Below are 21,355 nucleotides of genomic sequence, written 5' to 3'. Positions count from 1 at the left end.
ACTACCACTACAAGAAAATAGGATTCGGGTGACTAAATAAGGCGCCTGAAAACAGTCGCTAATGTCAGTTTGGCGACTGAAAATGGTCGCCATATATCAGTCGCTGGTCTTGGTCGCCTAATACAACTCGGGCGACTGATTTCGGTCGCCAAATTTGGCGACCGACAAATTAGTCGCCAAATGGCTTTAATGGCGACTGATGGGTGAGGACTGAGATGCATTGGTAGTGTTAAAGGATTTTAAGACTGGAAATTCAAAAAAAATGGCTGAGTTTGTGTTTTATTAAGGTTTGGATGAGACTTGGTAGTGTTATTAAAAATATCAAACTTATTGGTAGTATTTTTAAAACGAAAATTATTTTGAGAGAAGTTCTTAAAACAGTGTAGTACAAAAGTAGTAGTTATCAAAAACTTTAACTAATTAACTGTGCACTATTACGTCAATTGCATGCACGGACAGTGAAGAAGGCCAGTAAGGGAACTGAGTGGCCCAAAAAGCAAAGCTTAATGTTTATGGACTGCAAACAATATGGAAGGCCATAGTAAAATAATATGCAAGGGCAACAAGCTTGGCCCAATTACACCACCAAAACCACAAAAAGACAAGACCACAAAATGCCAAGAAATGTTGAACTATTCATCCCACCAATTTTTGCCAAAAAATGCACACCCTTAACTCCCCATTGCACACTTTTATATAACAATTGGTCTCTCTTGTGACGGGTTACCATTTGTGACGGATATTTTGTGAGATAAAATGGTAACAAAATGAGTTAGTGGAGAAAGGGGACCACATGAATAGTGTTGCAGAGAGAGAAAAAGTGGGTATTTTGTGAGGTAAAATGGTATGCGTCACTCAAGAGTGACGGATATGTGCCGTCACAAACAAGAATTTGTGTTTATATAAAGGGGAGATGTGGCAAATTTGTTAGTCAATCAATCATTAATTATTATAATTTTAGCATGGGCCTACCACTATTGTCAATCATTTGGGCGGGAAAATATTGAATAGTTCTTATTTTTTTAGTTTAGTGGGGATGCAGGTTAGGCTTGTCAAAAAATTAATTTTGTCTATGTAAACTCAAAGATTAGATAAAATGCTATTCTTAACATTATTAAGTAAAACAAGTCGAAATAAATTTAGTAAATAGTAATATGTTCATCTATCTTCATTCACCAAATCACTAGAAATTAGTTACTTACTGAATTGGCTAATGATCAGATGGAAAATGAAGCACTTGGCCGGAAAATGGATGAATTCGCCGCAAGTTACCGTAAAATCTAACAAGCTTCAATATTTCGCTAATAATTTTAGGAAGAAGATAATTCAAGAAGAATTCGATAGATATATTTGTATTTGTTTCTTGATAATTTATAGTAAAAGGTTATGTGTTAAGTTAGTTACACGCATTTAGTTGGGATAAACACACGCCTAACAACAAAATTAGCAACCCTTCTCGACAACGGACAAGACTAGTAGTTGAGCATGGAAATGAACTTGTGTTCTTCTCCATTATTCTATATACATTGTGTTTAAGGTAAATTGTTTGAACTCACATAGAGGTGGCAATCGGGTGGGTCAAGTCAGGTGGTTTTAAGTTCGGGGTATCATAATGTCGGACTGATAAGAGTCATGTATATTTTGTGGATCGGCTCAGGTTTGATCGGATTATTTCAGGTTATGACTTGTTTCGAATATCGGGTTGGCATGGTGAACACTTGATCGGGTGTGGATTGTTATGGCCCGGGTTAATTCGACTAATAATCATGTAACCGTTCATATCGAGTAAAAAAATTTCAATAAAATCGGATTATTACCGGTCATAACTTGTTCCTTTTTAGGTTTCTTTAATATAATCCAATATTATACATATCTAAAAAAATACTCCATCCAATTCACAATAAACCTCCCATTTTATTTTGGCACAAAAATTAAGGAAACATACTACCCCACCATATAATTAAATTTGGACCATACAAATACACTACCCTCACCTTACAATTAAATTTGGACCACACACACTTACCAAAAAAGGAAATAGGGAGGTTATTGTGAATAATCGAAAAAGGAAATATGGAGGTTTATTGTGAATTGGAGGGAGTATAATGATATTGTGTTAAAAATTTTAATTTAAGACTAATAATCAATGTAATTGATTATGAGTTTACGAATAGAGCATCTCATTTTTATAATATTGAATATTGAATGTGAAATAATAATAAATAAATATTTAAATAATTTTGTTTTACCGGTTATTCGTACATGAGACTTATGATAAGATTTGAATAATCAGAGATAACTAATTAGTAAAAGCAAGTGTGACAAAACATATTTTGAGTCGAATGCGAAAAGACTAATCTCCAAAATCACCTGAACTTAAATTGACGTGAATTCAACTTAACCTAACTCTAATTAACCCGAATCTGAATTGACCAGAATCAAAAATTACTATTTTGGAGGTTCACCTAAATTCCTTCTTCAAGAACGAGTAAAATTAATTTGAGATAAATAGTGCTATATTTTCCAACTTTAGCTTAAACAAAGATGGTACTTGAAACGTATTGATAAACTAGTTAAGCTTATTTAAGTTAAGTTATGTTACTTTAAGTAAGTTAACTTCAATTAAACTTTTTTTTGGTGGAATGTTAATATCATTAATGAAATCAGAAATCAAGTACACATTGTTTCTCCACCTTACATCATACTCTAGCCAATACCACTATTTGACTCCTCACAAGTTAGAACTTTAGTACATCAGTTGAATCTCAGACACCATTCATTTTCTAATCTATGAGGGACAGACCACATCTTCATATTTGCTCGTATTTTAACCTGCTGCTGCACCTGCTTTACTAACACCGTTGGATGCCATACCATATGCTCCACACTACACTGATTTCTCATTCTCCACAGCTGATAAATCAGAGCTACCACCACCATATGTATCATTTTCTTTTTCATCAGAGACCTGATCCTCAGTCTGCAACACCACTTCATACAATATTTTATAGGTATTTCAATGTCCAACCATGCATTAATCAGAGCCAAACACTTCTGACTATATTTACATTCAAAAAATAAATGCTCTACAGTCTCAGTCTCCTCCCAACACAGCTCACATTCTCCCTGACTGATAACACCAAACCTCAACAATCTATCTTTTGTAAGAAGTCTACCCAATACATACAGCCAAGCAATGAATGAATGCTTTGGCCAGTTCATACTGTTCCAGATAACAGGGTACCACTCCACCTTCTCATGTTAACCCATCAACCACTTGTAACCTGCATCAGGCCTGTAACCCTTACCATCAGTCCCCCATAAACCTGCAGCATAACCTGGCTTCATCTTCTCTTTCACTTTACAAATTTGTCTCCATGTTCAACTTGTATTAGAGCTAGGTTGATACTCAAACCAATCCTGATTCTTGATATAGATTTGATGCACCCAACGAATCCACAGGTGATCCTCTTTAAAGGCCACCCACCAAGTATACTTTCCTATCAGAGCAGTATTCCAAACCATGCAATTAATGACCCCTAGTCCACCCTTCCTCTGATCCTGGCAGACTCTCTCCCATGACACAGCAGGAGCTTTATGAAATTTATCAACTCCCTCCCAAAGATAGTTCCTGCAAATACTTTCTATCTTCCTAATAATCCCTTTAGGTATGATAAAAATTCTTGCCCAGTAAGAGTGAAGCTGCGACAAGACAGACTTTACTAATACTAATCTTCCTGCATAACTCAATTTTCTAGACCCCCATCCTCTAATTCTCTCCACCATTCTCTCCACCAGTTTTGAGCAATCCCCCACAGATATCCTCTTATATGAAATTGGTATCCCAGGATACCTAAAAGGGAATTTACCCTCACTGAAGCCAGACATCCTCAGTATCCCCTGTAAAGTTTCTCCTTGGATCCCATTACAAAAAAATTCAGACTTATCCCTATTCATCTCTAAACCTGAAGCAACTGAAAAAGTAAGATAAACTCTCAGAATGACCATCACTGAGTCCTTATCACCCCTACAAAATAAAAGCAGGTCATCTGCAAAGCTTAAGTGACAAAGCTTGAGCTGTTTACACATAGGATGAAAGCTGAACTCCCTTCTATCAACAACCACATCCAAAATGCGAGAAAAATACTCCATACACACTGTAAAAAGCAAAGGCGACATAGGATCCCCTTGCCTAATACCTCTCTTACCTTCAAAATACCCAAATGTATTCCCATTCAGTGCTAGTGTATACATAGGGGTAGAAATACATTCCATGATTAACCTCATCATTCTCTCAGGAAAACCCAAAGCATATAACATTTGCTCAATAAACTGCCATTCTATTGAGTCATAGGCTTTCCTCAAGTCTACCTTCATAAGACACCTAAGGGAGCATGCCTTTCTGTTGTAAAGCCTAACAAGGTCCTGACAAATCAATATATTATCCACTATTTCTCTCCCTTTAATGAACGCACTCTAGTTAGGACTGATGATATCAGGAAGAACATCAGCCACCCTGTTACAAATGAGCTTAGTAATGCACTTATACAGTACATTACAACACGCAATGGGTCTAAAGTCAGCCACTAACTCAGGTCTAGTCTTCTTAGGTATCAGAGTAAGCACAGTAGAGTTGAGCTGCCTAAGTAACTTTCCACTCCTGAACACTTCCTTCACTGCTTGGCATACATCTGCCCCAACAATATCAAAAGCATCACGAAAGAATTGGCTCGTATACCCATCTGGCCCTGGGGATTTAGTTGCAGGAATAAAGAATAGGGCTGTTTTAATTTCCTCATCAGTAACATCTTGCATCAGTCTTTGTTTATGCATATCATTGAGCACCTTCCCACGTTGGACTGTAGGAAAAAGCACCTGCTTCACTTTCTTACTAGAACCCAAAAGCTTCTTATAATAGTCCAAGAACGCACATTCAATCTCTCCTTCTGCCACACACAACTTCCCACAAGTATCCTTAATAGAATATACCCTATTCACAATCCTTCTACTCTTGATTGCACTATGGAAATAATGTGTGTTAGCATCTCCTTCTTCCATCCAAGTAGTTTTAGCTTTCTGAGCAAGGTAAGCAGACCTAGCCTTATCCATAGCTTTATACAGTAAGCCAGCTTCCCTTTCCTGACCCATCAAATCTCTGTTAGTCACATCCTGCTGCAAAGCACACTGTATATGCTCAAGATTCACCTTAGCAAGTCTAGCATAAGCTTCAACATTGGCAAAAGCATCCCTATTAATAGATTTCAATCCCTGTTTCAGAAGTTTCATTTTCCTCACTACTTGAAACATTTTGAGCCCACTTATATTCTGATACCACACCTATGCCACAGTAGCCAAAAATTTCTCATCACTGCCCCACATATTAAAATACTTGAAGCTTGCTTTCCTCCTAGGTTGATGCTTCCAGATTTCAATAACACACGGATTATGATCAAACAACCCTTCTGGTAAAAAAGTGGTACTGGTATCTGAAAATGACATAAGCCACTCCAAGTTGACCAAGACCCTATCAATTCTACTAAATCTCCTCCCATCCTCTTCTTTCTTATTACTCCAAGTAAAGAAAGCACCCTTAGCCGGAATATCAGCAATCTCACACTTCTCAGTACACTCCAAAAATCTCCTAATTTCACCTTCAGTCACAATTGACCCTATTCTCTCATCATAAGCAAGAACATTGTTAAAGTCCCCACACACCATCCACGGCTCAGAAATGGTACTATGCATATTCTCCAAGGATTCCCAAAGAGGAATTCTATCCCCAATTCTGTTAAAACCATACACAAATGACATAAACCAGCTGACCCCAGTAGGCCTATAAACTATTTTGCAGTGAATAACCTGTGCTTCAGTCCTAAACTTAAATTAAACTTAGTTAAGCTAAATGAAAACTTATTTTTATTTAAGTTTATTTTAGTTTTCATTTAAGTTCAGCTTTATTAAATTCAGATTTCATTTTATCATTATTCAGTTGAACCACCTTTAATTCAGTTTAGGCCATGTTTATAACTCACCCCTTTTCCTCTAGCTCCCTCCACACCGCTGCCGCTTAAACCCATGTGTCGATCTCACCTCCATCCCTAGCCCTTCCCAAACTTTATAGGCCAAGTTTTAGTCAGTTTTAAACATGGCCTAACTGAACTAAAACCATCACGGTATTGATCTTCCTCTCATCAATAGATATTGATGAGAACAAAACTCTCACATAAAGACTAAAGAGAGAACAGGAAAACCGAGTTACTGAGAATACTCGTATTTGATTTTATTGATTTACAACCCAACCAAGTGAACCAATCAGCCGGCCATTATGTGGCTCATGAACAAGACTATTCACCACCGTCTTACACATACTAGAAGTTTGTAATATTGACCCAAAAATTGAAACAATCATAATACCTAGAGCGTCGAGTTTGATTTCGACGGATAAGTATTGACGATAATTGTAAATATCAAATGGTCATGAATTCGTAGTTTATTCCATCAAACTTGTGATTATCGCAACTTTTACAATTCCGATTCTCTTAAAAGAATCCACCCTGTTATCAATCAAACACGGATTTCCAATCACATTGTAGGGCGCGGATTGGGTATCTAATCCAAGCTTAGACCCTACATCTACAAATTCATTCATTGTTTCCCATATAATCCTGGACGAGGAACATTATTTACCATGTGTGAGTCAGAGATATGTACACAAGGCTTCACACGAGCAACTGCAGTCATCCCAACAAACTCAGCACAGGAAACTCCATATATCATTGAAGATATTTTCCATAGAAGCCTCTGGAAGATGTCATAACAAACTTGTAACAACCTGTAACTGATTTGACTTTTGTAACAAACTTTGACTGTAGCTGACTAGGACATAACTAGGATTAGTTAGTTTGTTACTCACACTTGTATATATAGATGCTCATGTACTCATAACAGATTAAGTTAATACAATCACAAATTCTATTTACATTTGTTGTTCATATCAAATACTTCAATCTTTCTTGCAAGCTTGAGTTAGCATCAATGGCGTCCATCTATGTTGCTGATGATTCTCATCATCTGACACCATTTCACATGATATCAGAGCAGGAGTAACTTCCTGTTTCTGCATATCAGATTCTCATTTCTTCCGCAAGTACTCCGTGTTTCTTTATGCTTCATTTTTCTTCTTTCTCAATTGTTTACCTTTCTTCATTTTTACACAAAAACTCACAAAAATCATAATTTCACAATAAAATGACGAATTCAGAACAAATTCCTACAGCTGATGCTTCCTATAGTAATCCGTATGACGATCCTCTTTTTTTGTCAAATTCAGATCATGCTAGCATGATTCTGATGACTACTCTTTTCAATGGTGTGAATTTCATCTCTTGGAGCAAAGGTGTTGCAATGGCGCTCAATTCGAAGAATAAGCTCGATTTTCTTACTGTAGTAATTGCAAATCCTGGTTTAACTTCTCCAAAATATCCTCAGTGGTTTAGATGTGATAATATGGTCAGATGCTGGCTTCTGAACTCAATTTCTTCTGGTATTAAGGACGAGTTTGTCTCTTGCAAATCTGCGAAGTTGTTGTGGACTGATATCTCTGAGAGATATGGATAGTCAAATGCTCCATTATTGTATCAATTGAAGAAGGAATTGAAGAATATTTCACAAGAAAACTCTTCTATTGTTGAATATTTCAACAAGCTCAAAAGACATTGGGATGATATTGAGGAGCTTGAATAAATTCCAGAATGCACTTGTGGAGCTATTGATATATGCACTTGTCTTTTGTATAAGAAATTGCTTGAGATTCCTCTCGTGAAAAGGTGATTAACTTTCTCATGGGATTAAGTGACAGCTATGTCGTTCTGCGTATAAATATCCTTTCCATGGATCCTGTTCCTCCAATTAATAAAGCATATTCCATAGTGCAGCAAGTTGAAAGTCAGAAAATGATCACTAACGTGCTTAATTCTGCTCAAGACACTAGTGCTATGAAGTCTTACAGATCTGGTGCAGCTGGTAAGCAGCCTTCGAATGTTTGGAAAAGTGATGCTCCCAAGAAGTTCAAGGTTGATGATCGTTGGTGTCCTCACTACAACAAGAAAGGTCATACTCTGGAGACTTATTTCATCAAAAATCCAGCTCTCAGGGAAAAGTTTATGGCTCGTTTTTTTGGTAATGTTGCACAGACTCCTGAAGATTCAGTAGCTCAGGCACCAGCACAGTTTGCAGCTTCTACCTCACAGGCTCCTCTTATAGTTCCTGGATACAATTCTGGCTTCAATTCAGGATATACTCCATCTACTGCTCCTGTTCAGTTTAATCCAGAGTTGTTGACTTCTTTTTACAATCACATGATGCATATGGCTCAGAATCAGCAGGCTCATACTCAGCATGATAATCCTCTTGATGCTTCAGATGTATCTGTGAATTTCGCAGGTACAACTACAACTCATTCTTTTGCGCCTGTTCATTCATCTTTTGATTGGATCATAGACTCAGGTGCCACAGATCATATGAGTGACAACTCTACTTTGTTTACTTGTCTCAAAAAGCTTCAAACACCTATTAAAATAGGTCTCCCTGATGGTTCTATACAAATGGTGACACATTCTGGAAATATACACTTAAGTAATGACATTACTCTGCATAATGCATTATATATGCCAGCATTCAAGCACAATTTATTGTCTATTGGCAAATTACTTTCTACTACTGGATTATTGATTCATTTTTTCTGTTCATCATTGCATTATACAGGACCCTGTTTCTAGCTGTCAAGTGGCAGTTGGGTTACAAGAAAAGGGTCTGTACAAGTTGAAGTCTTCTATTAAATAGTTTTCTAGTCTTTAAGACTCTTCTATTCCTAATAATGTTGTAAATAAAACTGCTCAGTATACAGCAGAATGTTGTAATTGCTCTAGTGCTCTTAAGTGTAAGAAACATGCTCATGTGGAGCTTCTTCATGCTAGGCTAGGGGATACATCTTTAGAAAAAATGCAGTGTATTGATGATACTGATTGTAAGGATTTAAAATCCTATGTCTGTGATACCTGTTTTAAAGCAAAGATGCATAGGTCACAGTTTCACAGAAGTGACAGTAGAGCTGTTAAATGTTTTGATCTTATTCATGTTGATCTATGGGGCCCATGCAAAACTCCTTCCACTACTGGTGCTTATTATTTTTTCACCATAGTTGATAACCATTCTAGGGTTACTTGGACCTTCTTGATCAAATACAAAACCCAAGTAGCCTCCATATTTGAAGGATTCTTAGCTCAAGTGGTTAATCTTTATCATTCTACTGTCAAAATAGTAAGAAGTGACAATGGTACTGAAATTGTACAAGAATATTGTTTACAACTCATGCTCAAAAATGTCATTGTCCATCAAAAGAGTGTACCAGGCACACCCCAACAGAATGGTAGGGTGGAAAGAAAACATAGGCATCTAGTTGAGACTGCTAGAGCACTCTTATTACATGCTAATTTGCCCAAATCTTTTTTGGAGGAAAGCTTGTTGACTGCTACTCATATTATTAATAAATTACCTACTGCTGTTCTTGGATGGAAATCACCCTATGAGATTCTGATGGGAAGAAGTCCTGAGTACAGTGAATTGAGAGTCTTTGGATCTCAATGTTATGCTTTGAAATACACACCTCACAAGGATAAGTTTGCATCAAAGGGTAGGAGATGTTTGTTTATAGGCTACCCTTATGGACAGAAGGCCTATAAGCTATATGATCTGGACACTCACCAAGTTTTTGTTAGTCGTGATGTGATTTTTCAAGAAAATATTTTCCCTTACAAAACACAGTCACTGAGTATTTCTCCTTCCACCGCAGCACAGCCACAGTTTCCATTTTTCTCTCCTTTTTCACCTATTGCTGACACAGATGATGAGGGTATTTTGCCTTCTTCTACTGTGCTCCATGATACCTTGCAATCCCAAAGTTCTAATAGCACTATTTTGAATAATGATATCCCTGATGTCTTCTTTCCTGATAACTCACTTAATCCTGCCCAAACTCTTACTAATGATATTATTCTCCCTCATTCTTCTCCTCTCACTACCACTTCTCCTACTAACCCATCACCTCAGTCCTCTTACCAACATCCCCCTGGTTCCATATGCTCTACTCAACATAGACAAATTTCTTCCAAACTAAAGGATTTCGTTGTCCCTTCTAAAATTCAAAATTTACTTCCTCCTGTTTCAAATTCTTCTAATTCTGAATCTCCATCAGTTGTCAATACTGCCACTCATTCTCCTAATTGGTCAGTTTCTTTGAATGCTATGCTTCACACTCCTGAGCCATCTACCTATAAGCAAGCACAGAATGACCCTAACTGGGTAGCAGCCATGGATAAGGAACTTCAAGCTCTAGAGACCAATGGCACTTGGGAGTTGGTGCAACTACCTGTTGGTTTTAAAGCCATAGGGTCTAAATGGGTGTACAAGGTTAAATTTAAACCTGATGGTTCAGTAGAAAGGTATAAGGGCAGGCTTGTAGCCAAAGGTTATAGTCAAGTGGAAGGGAAAGATTACAAGCATACTTTCTCACTTGTCGTAAAATTTGTGACTATGAGGATATTAGTAGTAGTTGCAGTAGCAAGACAATGGCCTATCCATCAACTTGACATTAACAATGCCTTCTTACATGGCTTTCTTGATGAGGTTGTTTATATGCAACCCCCAGAAGGCTATACCAAGGCTCAACCAGGACAAGTGTGCAGATTGAAGAGGTCCTTGTATGGTTTAAAGCAAGCTTCTAGGCAATGGAACAAAGGGCTCACTAAGCTACTCATTTCTCATGGCTTTGTTCAGTCCAAAAGTGATTACTTACTCTTTGTTAGGACAGTGGATAACTACACTACTATTGTCTTGGTGTATGTGGATGACTTATTAATAACTGGCAGCCACACTACTTTCATTCCCTTCTTAAAACAAGTCTTGGATAAGGCATTCACAATTAAAGATCTTGGTCTTATTAAGTATTTCTTAGGCTTAGAAGTAATGCAGTCTGCTGCAGGTATCTTAGTTTATCAAAGAAAGTATGTGGTGGACATACTCAAAGATACAGGAATGGAAGAGTGTAAACCTGCACCCTTTCCTTTACCAAGGGGTCTCCATTTATCCACAGAACATGGCACCCCACTCCCTGATCCTGAGATTTACAGACGACTCATTGGAAGGTTATTGTATTTGAACCTGACCAGGCCAGACCTTTCCTATGCAGTCCAGCACTTAAGTCAGTTCTTAAGCACACCAAGGGAGACTCATATGCAAGCAGCATTGCACGTGGTCAGATATCTTAAAGGCACTACAGAAGCAGCTCTTTTTTATCCGGCAGACAACACTTTACAGCTTACAGCATTCTGTGATGCTGATTGGGGCTCATGTACCTTCGGTTATAGATCTGTCACAGGCCATTGCATTTTCTTCGGCAATTCTTTAGTTTCTTGAAAAACTAAAAAGTAAAAAACAGTTTCTAAAAGCTCTGCAGAATCAGAGTATCGAGCAATGTCCTATACCACATCAGAAATTGTTTGGATACATGCCTTATTACAAGATTTTCAAGTTCCAGTTTCTTTGCCTATTGCATTAGATTGTGACAATAAGGCTGCACAATACATTGCTGCTAACCCTGTCTTCCATGAGCGTACTAAACACATCAATGTTGATTGTCATTATATCAGAGAAATACTTGAAGAAAGGTTCTTGTCTACAGTCCATGTTAAGTCTCATCTTCAGTTAGCAGACTTGTTGACCAAGCCCTTAGGACAGCAACAACATCATTTCTTATCTGCCAAGTTGGGCTTGCATCTTTCCTCTTCTTCTGCAGCTCCAACTTGAGGGGGGGCTGTGAGTCAGAGATATGTACACAAGGCTTCACACGAGCAACTGCAGTCATCCCAGCAAACTCAGCACATCAAACTCCATATATTATTGAAGATATTTTCCATAGAAGCCTTTGGAAGATGTCATAACAAACTTGTAACAACCTGTAACTGATTTGACTTTTGTAACAAACTTTGACTGTAGCTGACTAGGACATGACTAGGATTAGTTAGTTTGTTACTCACATTTGTATATATATATGCTCATGTACTCATAACAGATTAAGTTAATATAATCACAAATTTTATTTACATTTGTTGTTCATATCAAATACTTCAATCTTTCTTGCAAGCTTGAGTTAGCATCAATGGCGTCCATCTATGTTGCTGATGATTCTCATCATCTGACACCATTTCACACCATGACTTTCGACATACATTTTTGAATGCATTGACTTAAGATGATGCACAACATTTTTATGATGTGATTATTCACAATATATTTTACAACTGTTTGAAATGAGTTGCCATAATACACCAAATAGACTAACTTAGGAATGGCTTTAACAAACTCCTCATGAATCAACAAAAAAGGGTATATACTGACTTAGAAAACCGCAAAGATTGTGAACCTGTATAGTTGTATGTACACTTCTGTTGACGAACGAGATCAAATGTCGTAGAAGACCCCCATCTCTCTGTATAACCAATTTATGCTCATCGAGTGCACTTGGATCTTCAAAACAATATGTCTCAATTGTCAAGGGGACTACGGGAGACGACATTCCCCGTGAAAAAATCAATAGGATACAAAAGATAAAACATACGAGTAATTCATTAACTAAAAACACAAATTCTCATTTGTGACGGCAGATATCCGTCACAAGCTTGTGACGGGTCAAGTAAAACCTACATAGCTTAATAAGACAAATTATTTTTGATTTCCTATGCACTTTAATTGTTGTCTTATCTACCCATGTGGGTAATACTTGACCCCGTCACTAAGGGTGTTAACGAGCCGAGCCGAGCTCGAGCTTGGCCTTGCTTCAGTTGCTTGGCTTGTGCTCAAGAACCAAAAGTCAAGCTCGAGCTTACCCGAGTTTGAAAAAAATGTGCTCGTTATAAAGTTTGCGAGCTTAACGCGAGCTCGAGCCAAACTCGAGCTCAAATCGAGCCTATATAAAACTGTTTATTTTTTTATTTTTTTTCTTTCGATATTTTCAATAACAAGGCAGAAAATTATATATTAAAATATTTGGCAAACCAGTGAGATATTTGATATGTGTGATAAAAAAATATAATCATGATAAAATATTTTTACAAAATATGAGCAATATCTTATGTAATCACACAAGTTCGAGCCGTTCGCGAGCTTTTCGAGCCGAGCCAGTCTTTGCTCGGCTTGACTCGTTAAGCTCTTGAGCCGAGCCCGAACCCGAGCCGAGCTCGCACGAGCCGAACTTTGACCGAGCTTTGACCGAGCCGATTTCGAGTAGCTCGCGACCTGTCTCATCTCATTAACACCCCTACCCGTCACAAACTTGTGACGGATATATCGTCACAAGGGAGACTTATTGCTAGGATGAGTTTTATATGGCTGTAGTGAAATAAATCGTACGTATTTTTTTGTTTTTTAAATTGAAAGGTATATTAGTGTTATTGAAATCGGAAATCATGTTAACCACTACCGTATATCGTAGAATCTTATAGTAACAATAACGAAACTCCTCAAATAGCTAGTGTTAAGTTCCTTTGATTGATGATAACATACCCATTTAATGTGTGTTATCTTAGTTTACCTTTTTAGGATTTATGATCAAATCAAGCTTGGATTAAGACGTGTTGAATTGTTGATCACCCAAAGTATTGAGTCATAGGCGTCATCTAATGTACAAGTTAGAGAGTAGAGTATTTTACAGCAATAGAAACAGTCAAGACTACTGTTACTTTCACAAGTAACAATAGCCTGGACTGTCACTATGACCCGTAACACTTGAAAGTTATTTTTATTTTTCGAAAATCCTTTTTATTCTTTTAAAGCAACTCGGATTTTATAAACAAACTTTCAGATTTATCTTTGAAGAATTGGGCTTCTAGAAAAAGAGTTTAGCTAATTACCAATTCAAATTGTTTCCTCTTTGTTCCAATTTGACTCCTTGGTCTTTTATAAAACAAGGTTTGCTTTTTGCCATTTTGGTGAAAACTTGTCACCTTGTGACTTGTTTTCCACCCTTTGTTTTCTGAAAAACCAAAGGCTTCTTTTGGAAAATTAAAAACTCCATTTTCTTGCTTTACCTCTAATTAAAAGTACCCTCTTTTGTGGAAGTTTGGGAAAGTGTTGAACCTCATCACATGTGATGATCCTTGACTTTCAAAAACCCTAACACCTACCTTGCTTGCTCTCCCTATAAAAGGCGTGCCTCATCTCTTCATTTCCTTAAGACTATTCTCTAAGATTCATTCAAGTTTGCAAAACTGTTTAGCTTAAAAACCGAGTCTTTATTTTGCAAAGTTTTAAAAGTCTTCAAGTGTTACAATCATAGCTACTGTTGCTTTAATATACTAAACTCTCTCATTTATGAACCGTTTTATCTTGTAAAGTTGTCCATCTCAATTCTTGTCAAGAATAAGCTAGTGGAAACTTGATCCTTAAAACGTTCTAAATTGGTGTGTAGAGTTTAGGACGGAGTAGTCTTTAACTCTTTGGCAACCAGAGTAGGTTGCAAGTTACCTTGTTCTAGGACGGAGTAGTTCTTGAACTTGTGTCACCACCGGAGTAGGTTGTTGGTCTTTTTATTGTAAGGGTTTTTAGTAGTCGGAGTAGATCACTAAAATTAATCAATAAAAAATAGATTTGACGTAGGCACTTGAGTTCTTGCCGAACCAATTCAAAAATCCCGTGTTTGATTTTATTTGTTTTATTCCGCTGCTTTTTATTATGTTTGTATTTTTTTTGCTTAACTCTTGAAGTAATGAGTTCCACATCTTTGTCACATTTGGTCTGCAGTCTGTACTTCATAAACTGAGACAAATAGCAACAGTCAGAACTATTGTTACCTTCATACTATAGCAAACATCCATTTTAATACTCGTTTAATATCTCAATATTATTCGAAGTATTCTTCTATCTCTTTACATCCTACAACTTACTTTAATTCAATAAAGTTTAAGTTAAAATTTTTAAATAGTACCTAATTCACCCCTCCCCCTCTTAGGTACTTGAATCCATAAACTCAACAATTGGTATCAGAGCCTCGTGCTCTTGATCGAGGCTAATCGCCTTAGAGTTTGATTCGTGGGTAATGGATTCCGAGAAACACTCCAAGATCCCGGTCTTTACCGGTGCGAATTTTGGATGGTGGAAACTCAAAATGGAACATTACATCAAAAGTACAGACTATCAATGTTGGACCATCATCCAAAATGGACCTCTTGTTATTGAGGAAACCGATATCTTAAGCGGTTTCACCAAAACAAAAGAGGAAAAATATTACAATGAAAATGACTTCAAACTTACCGAAAAGAACTCCAAAGCAATGTCGATTCTTCAACGTTGTGTCGGTGAGGGGGAAGTTAGTCGAATCTCTGGATGTCCTACGACAAAATCTATTTGGGACTCTCTTGTACTTACTTATGAGGGGACTTCCCAAGTGAGAAAACACTGCATTGACCTTCTCATGCAACAATATGAGATGTTTAGAATGTCAAAGGACGAGTCCATAAATAGCTTTTCTTCACGGTTTTCTTGTATTATTAATGAGCTAAAGAGTCTAGGAAGGAATTTCGAGTCCGAGGACACCATTCGAAAAATCCTTCGTAGTCTAACTTCTAAGTGGCAACCCAAAGTCACCACCATAGAGGAAGCTAAAGATTTGTCAACCCTATCTCTTCATGAACTAATGGGATCACTAATGGCTCATGAGTTTAATCTCGACAAGCATTCTAGTGAGTCCTCAAACGGAAAGAGTCTCGCCCTCACATATGCTCCAAGTGATGGAGAAGATGAGGAGGAAGACGAGTTTGCTATGTTCTCAAGCAAATCTAGCCGGGTTAGTCAATGGTCAAGGAAACAAAAGGTTCACTAATAATTACTCGAAAAAACGCTTTCCTAAGAAACGACCTAATTCCACCGTGGGATGCTTTAAATGTGGTGATAAAACTTACCAAATTAAAGAATGTCCCAAGTGGGATGAAATCAAATCCAAGGAAAGACAAGATAAAGTTAAAAAGGATTATAAACATAGAGTCATGAGTGCTATTTGAGGAATGTCGGACTCCGAGGAAGATGAGGAACTCATCGAGGAGGAACTAGAAGCTAAAATGTGTCTTACAAGTCATCTTAAGGATAAAGTCTCAAAAAGTTCAAAAATTGAACACCTAAGATGCCTCATGGCTAATCCCGATGACTCCGAATCCGATTCCGACAATGAGGTAAATCATCTAAAGGCCAAGGCTAGAACTTACTCCAAAGAGAAAGTATGTAAGCTTCTTGACCAACTTTTTGATAAATGTTGGTTTCAAAATGATAAACTTGAGGTAATGCAAAATAAGATTGAGGAAATTGCTCAAGAGAACTTTAACCTTAAAAATGAACTAAAAGCAACAGACAGCGTCACTGTCACCTCTGAGGCTTATGATGAAGTTAAAAGAGTTAACAAGTTGAACAAACATTTGACTAAAGAATTAGAGCGTCTTAAGATGACCCCCACGGACGTCTCTGACCTTGAAAATGTCAACACTACCTTGGTGATGCAAGTTTCCTCACTAACCAAGGAACGTGATGATGTTTTAAAGGACAAAGATGCTCTCGAAAATGAAGTCTATGACCTTGTGGTTGAGAGTATAGACCTAAGAGAAACAGTGTCTGGGACTGTGGCTTCCAATAAATATTTAGACGAGTCCAATGAGAAAATCAAGTGTTTGGTTAATGAAAACGAGTGTCTAAAAGGTGAAATATTTAGTCTCAAGAAAGAAATAGAGGTTCTTCATGAAAGGCTTACCTTTCTTCAAAAGGTTATGCCCGAGTGTAGCACTTCTAGATCTACTCCTCATCAAAGATCCGAAGAATTCGTTGATCTAAACAAACGTCTCATTGAGATGACATCTAAGTATGAGGAGTCCAAAGAAAATATCGGATATCACGTGTCTAAACTCAATAATCACACCCATGACTTCATAGTTGAGAAAAGGTTGTCTATAGAAAGTGTGAACAATGATGAACTCAAAAAGAAAAAAGAAAAGAATTTGCATCTTCTCTCCAGAGTCAATGACTTGACTAATGAACTTGTGAATGCCAAAAACATCACTGAAAAATGGGAAGGAAGTCAAACTTTGTTAAACTTTCTCACGAGTCAAACCGAGAGATGTAGCAAAGTTGCTGGCTTGGGCTTCAAATGGAACAGTCAGACAGACTGTTACATCCAGAAGCCTAAAACTGATTTTAGAAGAAGGAAATACGTTAGTCTTCCCGAATACATTATTTGCAAGTATTGTGGTAAGGATGGTCATGTATTCAATGCTTGTAGAAAAAGATTTAATGACATTAACAAAAATATCAAAGTGATAAAGCAAATATGGATTAGGAAAGACACCGTAAGATATGTTGATCACAAAAGGGGACCCAAGTTTGTTTGAGTTCCTAAACTCAAAGTCTAATCTTGTGTAGGGCTTGGTGAGAGGCGGCCACAATTGGTACTTAGATAGTGGATGCTCTCGTCACATGACGGGTGATAGAAGCCAATTGCTCTCACTTAAAGCATACAATGGTGGCACGGTAAGGTTTGGTGATAACAAAAAGGGTGAAGCAATTGGCATTGGAAGGGTTGGTAAGTCACCATTAATTTGTGTTGACAACGTGCGGCTTGTCAAAGGTTTGAAGCATAATCTCCTTAGTATTTCTCAACTTTGTGATAAGGGTAATATTGTAGAATTTAGTGCTAATTTGTGTCGAATAATTGATGCCACTACTCATGAATTAATTCTTGAAGGAAGACGTGTCAAAGACTTGTATTTAACAAATTTGAACACCCTATCGGTCATACCATGTCTTACATGAGTGTAATGAATAATGATCCTTGGTTGTGGCATAAAAGGTTTGGTCATGTTAGTACTAAAACTATTAACACCCTTAAAAGACTCGACTTAGTTGAAGGTTTTTCCAATATGAAATTTGATTTTGATAGAGTGTGTGACGAATGTGCTAAAGGAAAACATGTTAGAAGTTCCTTTAAATCCAAAAGAGTTGTGAGCACACTTTAACCCTTGCAACTTCTACATATCGACTTATGTGGACCAATGAGAACTAGAAGTAGAGGTGGTAGTCGTTATGTGTGTGTCATTGTTGATGATTACTCTAGGTTCGTTTGGGCACTCTTCTTAAGCTCTAAGAATAAGGCATTTGATGAGTTTCTAATTTGGTTAAGAAAGATTCAAAATAAACTTAATTTAAAACTTGTTTCAATAAGAACCGATCATGGAACCGAATTCGAAAACTCATCATTTGGTGCTTATTGTGATGACAATGGTGTAGACCATAACTTCTCGGCTCCTAGAACCCCACAACAAAATGGTGTGGTTGAAAGGATGAATAGGACCCTTAAAGGTATGGCTAGAACATTGTTATTATGTTGTAAGTTGCCTAAGAACTTTTGGGCCGAAGCGGTAAATACCGCTTGCTACATTCATAATCGTGTCATGATAAGGAGTATCTTAAATAAACCTCCCTATGAATTACTACGTGGAAGAAAATCCAAAATTTCATATTTTAGATGCTTTGGAAGCAAATGTTTTGTTCACAACAATGGTAAAGACAACTTAGGTAAGTTTGATCCACGTAGTGATGAAGGGGTGTTTATTGGCTACTCCGACCATAGAAAGGCCTATAAAGTTTACAATAAACGAACCATGTTAATTGAAGAAAGTATTCATGTCATTTTTGATGAATCTAGTATGCTTGGACAAGTACAAAACGTGGAAGAAGACGATGATGATGAGTTCGAAATTGGTCTTGTTCGAAAGGACTTTTTGTTTGAGGAAGTGCAAGCAACGAATAATGACGCTTATAAGCAACAGTCTCAGGGACTGTTACCTTCAAAGGAAAACAACAATTCAGGGGGAACACGTGGTACACCTGCTACTTCCTCTCAGGATGAAACAGACCCAACGACTATCGCTTCCACCTCTAGAATTGAATAAACTCAAAACAGTGTTGATGAGGACCACTCTAAACAAAAGGAAACAGTCATTAAGACTGATACTTCTGAGGGGAACAAGAAACCATTATTTCAAAGAAGTGGAAACATCAAAGCTCTCATCCACTCTCAAATCTCACAAGCGATCTCAACTCTGGAATTCGAACAAGATCATCTCTCAACAATCTTGCTCATCTTGACGAATATTGTGCCGACAATGCCTTCCTTTCTCAAATCGAACCTGCCAATATAAGAGTCGCTCTGACTGATTCTGACTTGATGCTTGCCATGCAAGAAGAACTCAATCAATTCAAGATAAATGAGGTATGGCACTTAGTCCCTAGACCATCTAATCGTACCGTCATTGGTACTAGATGGGTCTTTCGCAATAAGCTTGATGACTCGGGAGAAATTGTAAGGAACAAGGCTAGACTAGTGGTGCAAGGTTATAATTAACAAGAAGGTATTGATTACGACGAAACCTATGCACCGGTAGCTAGACTTGAAGCCATACTATTACTTATAGCTTTTGCGGCTCACAAAGGCATTAAACTTTTCCAAATGGATGTTAAAACCGCCTTCTTAAATGGATATTTGGAAGAGGATGTCTTTGTGGAGCAACCACCGGGCTTTAAGGACAATGATTTGCCTAACCATGTTTTCAAATTAGACAATGCTCTTTATGGTTTAAAACAAGCACCTAGGTGTTGGTATGATATATTATCAAAATTTCTTATTGAAAACGGTTTTAAAAGAGGCTCCGTTGATAAAACTTTGTTCTTAAAGTCACAGTCAGCTGAACTGTTGGTTGTCCAAGTATATGTTGATGACATTATATTTGGTACAACAAATGAACTCCTTTATGTGTATTTTTCGGAACTAATGAAATCGGAGTTTGAAATGAGCATGACGGGTGAGCTAGGATTTTTCCTTGGGCTCCAAATCAAACAATCAAAGGATGGAATTATGATCCATCAACAAAATTATATCAAGGAAATGCTTAAGAAATTTGGGATGACAAATGGTAGGTCTCATGATACACCTGTGGTAGCCGGGTCCAAGTTGGACAAAGATGAACTCGGTAAGAATGTTAGTGAAAAGGTGTATAGAGGTATGATAGGCTCACTTCTCTACTTAACCGCAAGTCGTCCTGACATTCTCTTTAGCGTTTGTTTATGTGCTAGGTTCCAAGCAAATCCGAAAGAATCCCACTTTAAAGCCGTCAAGCGAATTCTTCGGTATTTAAATGGAACACAAGATCTCTACTTATGGTATCCTTTACATTGTCCTTTCGATCTCATAGGCTTTTCGGATGCAGACTATGCGGGATGCACGATAGATCGAAAGAGCACCTCCGGAATTGCAACATTCTTGGGTCCTTGCTTGATTTCACGGGGCTCAAAGAAGCAAAATACGGTAGCTCTTTCAACGGCTGAAAGTGAGTATATTAGTGCCGCACATTGTTGCTCTCAACTCCTTTGGGTAAGACAACAACTCCTTGATTTTGGTATTATTTATGACTCCGTTCCCATAATGTGTGACAATACGAGTGCAATAAATATATCCAAAAATCCCATTCAACACTCTAAAATCAAGCATATTGACATCCGTCACCACTTCATTCGTGATCATGTGGAGAAAGGACATGTTAGACTTATCTTTTGCAAAACCGAGAATCAAATTGCCGACATTTTTACTAAGCCACTTGCTAGAGAACATTTTGAGAAATTTAGACTAGAAATTGGGTTAATTAATTGCTTGTGATTTCTAATATAAGTCTTACTAATTTCACCAAATGATTAACTAAAATGGGCATATGTTATTGCTTGTTCTATGTGCATTCATACCATCTTTTGACCGAAAATTGATACCACACTCGTGAGTCGATAATCACTCAACCTCATATCTAAATTTACGTTTATAATATGCTACCTTGCTTTTAATTTTGAAGTGATCAATCCTATTTATTGGGCCAACTACCTCCCACTTACCTCATTAATGTTGGGCCCTTATACCACCTACAACCCTTCGTCCAAACTCCCCAATCCACAAAAACCGTCCCACTTCCACTCTTCCTCTCCCTCACCTACCTTATAACACCTTTTTACCCAAGATGATTAAAACCTCTTTCAACACATCCATCCCCATCAAAACCTCAAAAATGACCAATCCATCAACATCAATTGACCCACCACCTACCTCCAAAGACACTCAACCTCCAAAAGACTCCTATGCCTTCCCACGACATCAAAATCCATCCACAAATCCATCACCAACCCCTAACCCAGAACCTGTAAACCCTCACCCAACTCCTCTCGC

This window comes from Silene latifolia, chromosome Y (assembly GCF_048544455.1).
Source record: "Silene latifolia isolate original U9 population chromosome Y, ASM4854445v1, whole genome shotgun sequence".
NCBI classification, from domain to species: Eukaryota; Viridiplantae; Streptophyta; class Magnoliopsida; order Caryophyllales; family Caryophyllaceae; genus Silene; species Silene latifolia.
The sequence above is the reverse complement of the archived record's forward strand: the minus strand, read 5'-3'. Positions refer to the sequence as shown.